The sequence below is a fragment of the Anastrepha obliqua genome, chromosome 2, assembly GCF_027943255.1.
Source record: "Anastrepha obliqua isolate idAnaObli1 chromosome 2, idAnaObli1_1.0, whole genome shotgun sequence".
NCBI lineage: Eukaryota > Metazoa > Arthropoda > Insecta > Diptera > Tephritidae > Anastrepha > Anastrepha obliqua.
The window spans coordinates 69,778,458-69,786,233 of record NC_072893.1 but is presented as its reverse complement, the minus strand read 5'-3'; the positions used below and the strand labels follow the sequence as shown (position 1 = coordinate 69,786,233).

The window sequence follows — 7,776 nt, the reverse complement described above, 5'->3', positions numbered from 1 at the left end:
TTGTATCTTAAGTTGTATTGTATGTACGCATATGTATGCAAGTATGCATGTATGTATGCATGTGTGTATGCACAAGTGTTTATTTCATTCATAAAGTGATTCTCATTCATTATTTTCTACTCTATTACTTTGCCAACGCATTAAAGTGGCTAAAAAGGGCTGATTACCACAAAATTGCCACAACATATTTTCCAAATTCACAAGAAACGGATATCCTCATGTGCTCTATATCTTCCTTATCAACTAAACTCATACGCACGCCAACACAACGCCCTGGCGGGGCGACGTATGGGTATTGTATGGACCTGGTGGTGCACATTTGTGATAAGAAAAAACCAATCAAACGAAATTAAATCGAATACGCAATAGAATGATTAATTTCATTGAACGCAGCTTGAAAGAATTACTTTGCGCTCAGGCGGAAAATTTAAATTACATTAAAGAAAGTGTCGTACATGCGTGTGGTGTAAGTGAAAGGACACGCTTTCAACGAAGCATAACACAGAAAGCTGTATGAAAAGTATAAAAGCGCAAATTTCCGCTGACTTAGAACTTAGTGACTGAATTGTCAGCTACTTGTGGTGAACAGAAAATTATATTGTGGACTCTAAATATATTCCAAAGCGCAATTTCTGGTTGTCTCAAAGAAAGAAATTTTAGTGGAGAGGAAAAGAGAAGAGTAGAAGAAAAAAATGGGTGAGTGAAATTTATGACGGTATTTTAAATTTCCTCGTCGCTCAACTTCAAAGAGAATCACAATTGAGTCTTATTAATGTTGCGCCTAAAAACCGATTACGTTATTTGTGCTTTCCTACAAATTTCCTTAATAATTTGTCACGCTTATTTTCTTAGGTAATGTAAATAGGGTAAGTGGATCAGTGGTTGTACTTTTCGCTTTGTACTCTTAAAATAAAAAATGTGAGTTATTTAAAACGTCATCGAAAATACTAGTAGATTCTGTGCAACTCCTGTTCTATATGCGTATTCTGAAACGAAGAATTCCTTCAAAATTGAATTTATGGCAAATTAAAATTAATTCGGGCATTGACGCAGCAGTGCCCAAGTTTAGTAATAGTAAGTTTTTGGTTAGCGGAGTGCGTGCAGCTAAAGTGATTTTTAGCCAATGTTTAAATAAAAAATGTTTTAATTCGATTATGAGTCATTGTAAGTCAAGATAAGTAGTAATTTTAGAGACGCTTTGATTTGACTTAAGTTAATTTTTTCTTTAAAATTATTGAACAAGTACTGAATCCAAAATTTCTGAATGCTGATTTTAATTAGCCTGTCAGAGAACTGAATATTACAAAACAACGAACATTTTAGCATTCGGACGTATGAGAATATTTCAGCTTTATTTTTTATTTTTTATATTTAATTTTGCTTAGAATAGAACTTTTTAGAATAGGATTTTCAGAACAGAATTCTTTTTCTGCGCTTCACGAAATTAAAAAAAAAAATCTGTTCGCGAAGTTCATAAAGTGGAGCGCCGAAGAAAGCATCAAAACGTCAATTCGAGATCATTCTCAACTTGTTAGCCTTTGTACTTCGACTAAGTGGAAAGCTTTACGTAAGGATCTTGGCTTACGTGTCTATAAAATACAGCTCGTGCAAGTATTGAGGCCAAATGACCATCGTTTGCGTCGGATTTTTACTGATTAGGCTCATTTAGATTTATTACTCAGATTTATTGGAAAATGTAGTAAAAAATTCGACTGGCGGAATGAACCATGTAACTTGTAACCGCGGCGGCCATATGCCGAATATCAAATTCAAAAAAATAAATGCCATGAAATTATCTACCAGATTATAGTAAAGAAAAATTCATTCAAGCAATATTCCGTTTTTTTATTATTTTAAGTTCTCAAGCTCTCAAAAAGGAAATAGCTCTCAATAAAGGATATTAGCAAAGCCAAACCAGTCGTGGCAGAGAGTTTGATACGGAATGGTTTTCATCTTTCATTTAATTTTAAATATAGTATATCAAGCAGCGGTCAAAATGGCGCCTATCAGAGAGTGCGTGACGTCACATTAGCTGAGTTGTGCATTGTTGCCAACCATTTGCTATTCGCAAAAATGTATTGCTTTTTCATACTCAAAATGAGAACAGTTTTAAGTTTGGTGTTTCTTTCCTTTTTTTAATTTAAATCTACCGAAACTGTAAGTGAAAAAAACTGTACTACTAAACAAAAGAAGGTTAAAAAAGGTCACTCTGAGAAGATTTTAGTGCTAATGAAAATTGTTGATTCTTATAAAATTTGATATTTTGAAAGGGAAAATTTAATTTTTTGCTCCTTTTAAGGTTATGTTAGAATATTAAATGTTCTTCTCTCAAATCTTCTTAATATTGAAAACTTTTTTTACACATTTTAAAAAGCGTTTGAATTTACTGAAAGCGAATTAAAACCAAAAAGGTGTAATCGTTTCTTTCGGTCCTCAATCCTTAGCGAGACATAGGACATCAAGAGGTGTATTCATAGTTTCAATACCATAACGACATTTTTACAAAAAGAGTATTTTATCGTGTTACATAACCTCAAATATAGCAAAAAAGTCGTTCTCTTAACAAAAACAAAACTCATAAATTAAATTAAATTGTTCACAACCGAAACACATTTATTTAATAAACGCACTTTTTAAAGACAATTTGTCACGCATACAAAGTTCTTTAAGTAATTCAATAAAAATTTCGTATTTTATTTTCTTTAAATGAGCATTTGAGTGCGTTTTTATATCCAAAGCTTGGCAGCACTGCCGTAGCGGGAGAGAGATTTGACTGCTGGAAGGAGAAGAACATCGACAATAACCGCAATCGCGGGTAGATGTTAAAAAAAGTAAAGTTACATAAATCTGAGTGAATCATTGAACTAATTTTTTAAAAATGTATATTTTACAAAATTATCAACATTACATTTTAATTAGAACGGGCTAGAAAAATGACAAGAAGAAAGAACTAAAACTCCGAGACTAAATATCAGAAACACAAAGGCTAAGTCAAGTCAATGAAAATGGCAATCATGCCATACTGGTGCTAATATGACGTCATACATTGTCAAATTCGCTTAGAGCAAATTAACGGTACCACGATAAACGCCATTTCATTATTCTTTCCATCATGTAGAGAGATACTAATTTAATTATTTCGTTTTGTTCAAATTGCGATGTACTTGATAACTGGATTTTTCAAGTGTAACTTTATAATGATTTTTGTTTTCTTTTGTCTATTTATGAGTTAATTCATATTTTTAAATTTTTTTCCTCACTTGTCCCATGCTGTTAAAATTTAAAAGTTTCGTATTGAAAATTGTGCAATTTCAAATTTTAACAGCCTTATAAATTTTAAAGTTGAGAACAAAAATTTAAAAATATTAATTAATTATTAAATAAATATACGAAAACAAAAACAGAAGGCCTTGTTAAATAAAGTTTTTGTTCCATAATTATTAAGAATTGCGTTAATTTTTCTAATGTCCTATTACTGAAGTCGAAATTGCCGCGAACTATAAAAAAGTAGAATTTAACTCAAAATAATGAATTTCATAAAATATTTATTTTTAACTGATTTGAAAATATTTGGAAAATTTATTAAATTAATTTTGAAATTATTTTTTTGGAAAGTATTTTAAAAGTCATAATTTTTGAAAGTCTAAGAGTGCTTGTTTTCGTACACTTAATTCTTTTCGAACAGACTATGTTTTTGTACTTAATGTATTAATTTTTAATAACATTTTTTTATTTTACTCTTTTAATAAAATTTAATTAAAGAACAAATTTAATTAACATTTTTTTATTAAAAATTAATTAAAATTTAATTAAAATCTTTTTTTTTTAATTTTTTTAGAAAGTTTGTTTTAGAAAAATGTAGAAAAAATGTTTCCAAAAAAATTAAATATAAAAAATTGTACTTGTTTTTAATCGATTAAGTATCCGAAAGCTAACTCCCCTACCCTAATAAAAAAGTAAATTTACCAAATAAAGATATAAACAATATTTTTTTATTTATGTGCCCAACTCATAAAAAAAGCTGAAGTTACTACAACAGCTGATTTGGTGGTTTGAATCTGAAAGCTATTTTTTCTTGTTGTTGCTTTGTTTGTTTGTACCCATTCTGATTACAATTTTAACATTCAAACCATCAAATTCCAAACACAAAATACATGCAAATTTTGTTTTTGTAGCACCGATATCACCTTGCATTGATTTGTCATACATAAAAATATACTAGGGTATTTAAGTTACAGGTATGTTCATATAACGACAGTTTGCATATGTCTCATTAGATCGCTTCCACGGTCTATTATAAAGGTTTTTCTACAGGTGTTATTTTGAATATCCCACTATTTCGGTAGATGTCACTTTTGAAGCTGCCATTTTTTGATAATTGACAAGTAGAAACTACGCCATTAATAAAAATGGAACGATACACGCTTAAACAACGCATTGAAATGATTAAAATTCACTATAAAAATGGTGAAAATTTGGCAGAGACAACATTTTTGGGTCATCGTGAAGCACCTTGTCGGACCACAATACAGATATTGGTGAAAGCATTCGAGTTGTTGGGACAAGTTAGTGATGTGAAGAATAAAACCCGTGCACGTCGCTAAAGAACAGCCGAAAATATTGCTGTTGTAGCCGAAAGTGTTGAAGAAAAACCCAACGAGGAATGGACCTCGTCGTTCTTCGGAATTAGGCAATCCACAAATGTCGTTACACCGTATTTTGCATAAAGATTTGGGTCTTAAGGCTTATAAAGTCCAGTTAACACAAGAACTCAAGCCGGTCGATCATCAACAACGTCGTGTCTTTGCATGAAAATGATCCGGAATTCCATCGAAAAATTATCGTGAGTGATGGGCCCATTTCCACCTTGGTGGCTTCGTCAACAAGCAAAATTGTCGGAACTGGGGCTGAAAAAATCCAAGAGTTATTGTTGAAAAGCCTCTCTATCCTCAACGTGTGACTGTTTGGTGCGGTTTATGGTCCGCCGGAGTCACTTTATTTACTTTTTCAAAAACGAAGCTAGAGCAACAGTTACTGTGAATGGATTGCGATATCGAGAGATGATTAACGATTTGTTATGGCCGGAATTGGATGGTATTGATCTGGAAATCAAGGAAACCATTGATCTTTTACGGGAATAACACCTCTTATTGGAAAACCCTTTATTTGTGCGTCGCATACAGGTAATATATTCTGGGATTAATTTTCTTCGAATATCGAACATAGCAAAGTTTTTTCTAGAAGCTGGCACACACTCAAGTGTATTTTTGTCGTGGAGAAGAAACTTGGTCTAGACATCTTTGACAAATGTGTGGCCCAGTATGTTGTATAAGGTGTCTCTTTAAGGTTACAAATTAGAGGAGCAACTTGGCCTAGGTGCCTTTAAAGGATGTATTTGCTAGTCTTTTACAGAGGATGTGCCTATAAAACAATCTACTTTAAAATTGACAAAAATAAATAAATAAATATACATTTTATTTAAAACTTCTGAAAAAGTTAGTTATTATACATCTTTACAGAAAAAGTTAGTTATTATACATTTTTATCACAGCTTTTCCATAAAAATGAATGTTGGAAGTTCGCTTTATGTTAGCGACATTATTCTGTGGGATGATTCAGCAATATTATAAATAATGTCTTCTTCATCAGCTGTATGCGACAATTCGTCATTTCGATTTGTTGACAAGTTTTTATAGTAATCGTGTTTAACAGGAGGAATGAATTTTAGCAGGTTCATCACGTCTCTCCATTTTCCTTTGTCACAGTTCTACCTTTAGGATATAATAAAGGCTGATCCATATTTTTCAAATTTTGCGTTCTATCCACTAAAGATTTTCTTATATTAATGGCTTGAAATTCTGTATCTTCAGTGTAGTCATATTTGAGTTTTATGAGATAGGATTTGGACCTTTCTAACTTTATTCAGCGTATTTTAAGCCAATTTACTGGAATTCCTGTAACGGTTACTTTTCTGTCAATGATAGACTGTTCTAAAGATTTTGTTGACAAAAAATCTTGGTGAATCATTTGGATTAGATGAAAGGGAGCTTTATTTTTACATGTCTTGATTTTATGGTACCAATCATCTGGTGAGAAAATGCTTTGATTTTTTTTCGCAACATAACTCAATAATGGCAAAATCTAGGTCTTTGGGCAAATAGCTGTGTCCACTTACCAAAAATTTCATGTCTATTGATTCACCTTTGATTTCCGTGCTTTGAACTAGTTAAAATAAACTTAAGAGCGATTTTAATATTTCTGTTTTGACCGGTACACGAATCCGAATATGTTAATATTTTGTCGAAGTTTGCAGCGTAAGTCTTTATGTACTGAAACGATTTATATTAGAGCATGGAGTTAATCGAAATGGCTTCTGAAATAAATTACTTATTATTCACTTGCCAAATAAATTTACCATTTAACGGTGATCATATTTATTATTCAGTTAATATAAAAAGGGCTTTGACACTTAAATTTAAGATTTTTCAAAAAGTTTAGTTAATCGATGTGTGCATTGAGCGGCTCATATGTATATGTAATACATAAATTCAGGGCAATCTGAAAAAAATCTGTATATATACTATATGTATGTATGTGCGCACGAATATCAGTTTATTATAAAACAAAATATTTTCGTTCTTTCAGGATGACGAAAGTGGGCCAAAAAAGGGCTGGCATGCCCAAATGCTCATCTCATCACCTCTTATTTTTGGCATACCTAATATCTACTAATTAAATGATTTTTTTACATTGATTTTATGCATATAATACTGGCGTATTCGCACAGCCAATATCAGCCGAAACCATCCATCAACGCATGCACTGGAAATTTATTGCAAACTGGACACTTACTATGAATTCTGCATTTCTAAAGCATCTGCACAAATTTTATACAAAAAAAATTATAATGACTTATTCCACAAAAAGGTTTTGTTTCCAATCTTAAATGTATTTGTATGTATTTCTACATATCTACACTTTTAAATTAATTTAGCAAAAATCGTATGAAACGGATAACTTTCGAGCGTTGTAAATTGGACTACCCTACTAGATGGAAATGTGAATCACAATAAATAAATTTAGCAAGTAAGATGAAAGTTGCACATATTGTAGCTAAAACATCATTAAATCACGATATACTATACTAAAAATAATACCCATACTACATATACACATATATTAGCCAACTACTACAACTTACTACTTGTTGCAAAATAAAAATTAAAAAAAAAAAAATTTGGAATTGAAGAATGTGAGAAAAATTTGAGGTTATGCACTGACCAAATGTGCATGTATATCTATGTATGTAAAAATCAAAATACTGAAAAATGGCAAATCAAAATAAATCATTGTGTGTGTATTGATTAAAATTTATTATGCTCTAATCAGTCCTTGCTCATAAATTATAAACTAAAATGAAAATATTTAAAGGCATTAAAACATGTTGCTGTTGTTTGGGATTACAAAAATTAATTTCAAAATTTAATTGCAAAAATCCAATAATTTGGCATCAAAATTCAAAGTTGAAAATATCTGTAAATTATGTATTTGTTGTTAATTGACTCTATGTAAATGCACCAATACGGCGATACAAGAAATACATACATATGCATTACGCAATTTGAGGAGAAATGGATGTTATGAAATATAACAGCACAAAAGAAAGATGAATATGTATATACATAAAAATACTTTAACGTTACAATATGCTACCTACTTATAAATGTGTGCTTTTAGTTAAAAATATATGTGACTTACGTGTTGGGTGAAGTGAAA

At 31.0% G+C, this 7,776-nt stretch overlaps 1 long non-coding RNA gene across 1 annotated transcript; it reads left to right on the top strand.

Moving 5' to 3' along the window:
- Nucleotides 1-85: 85 nt before the first annotated feature.
- On the top strand, nucleotides 86-7,776 carry LOC129237482 (uncharacterized). The gene is made up of 2 exons (XR_008581760.1): nucleotides 86-696; nucleotides 6,646-7,776. It is a non-coding gene; the product is annotated as an uncharacterized LOC129237482 (long non-coding RNA).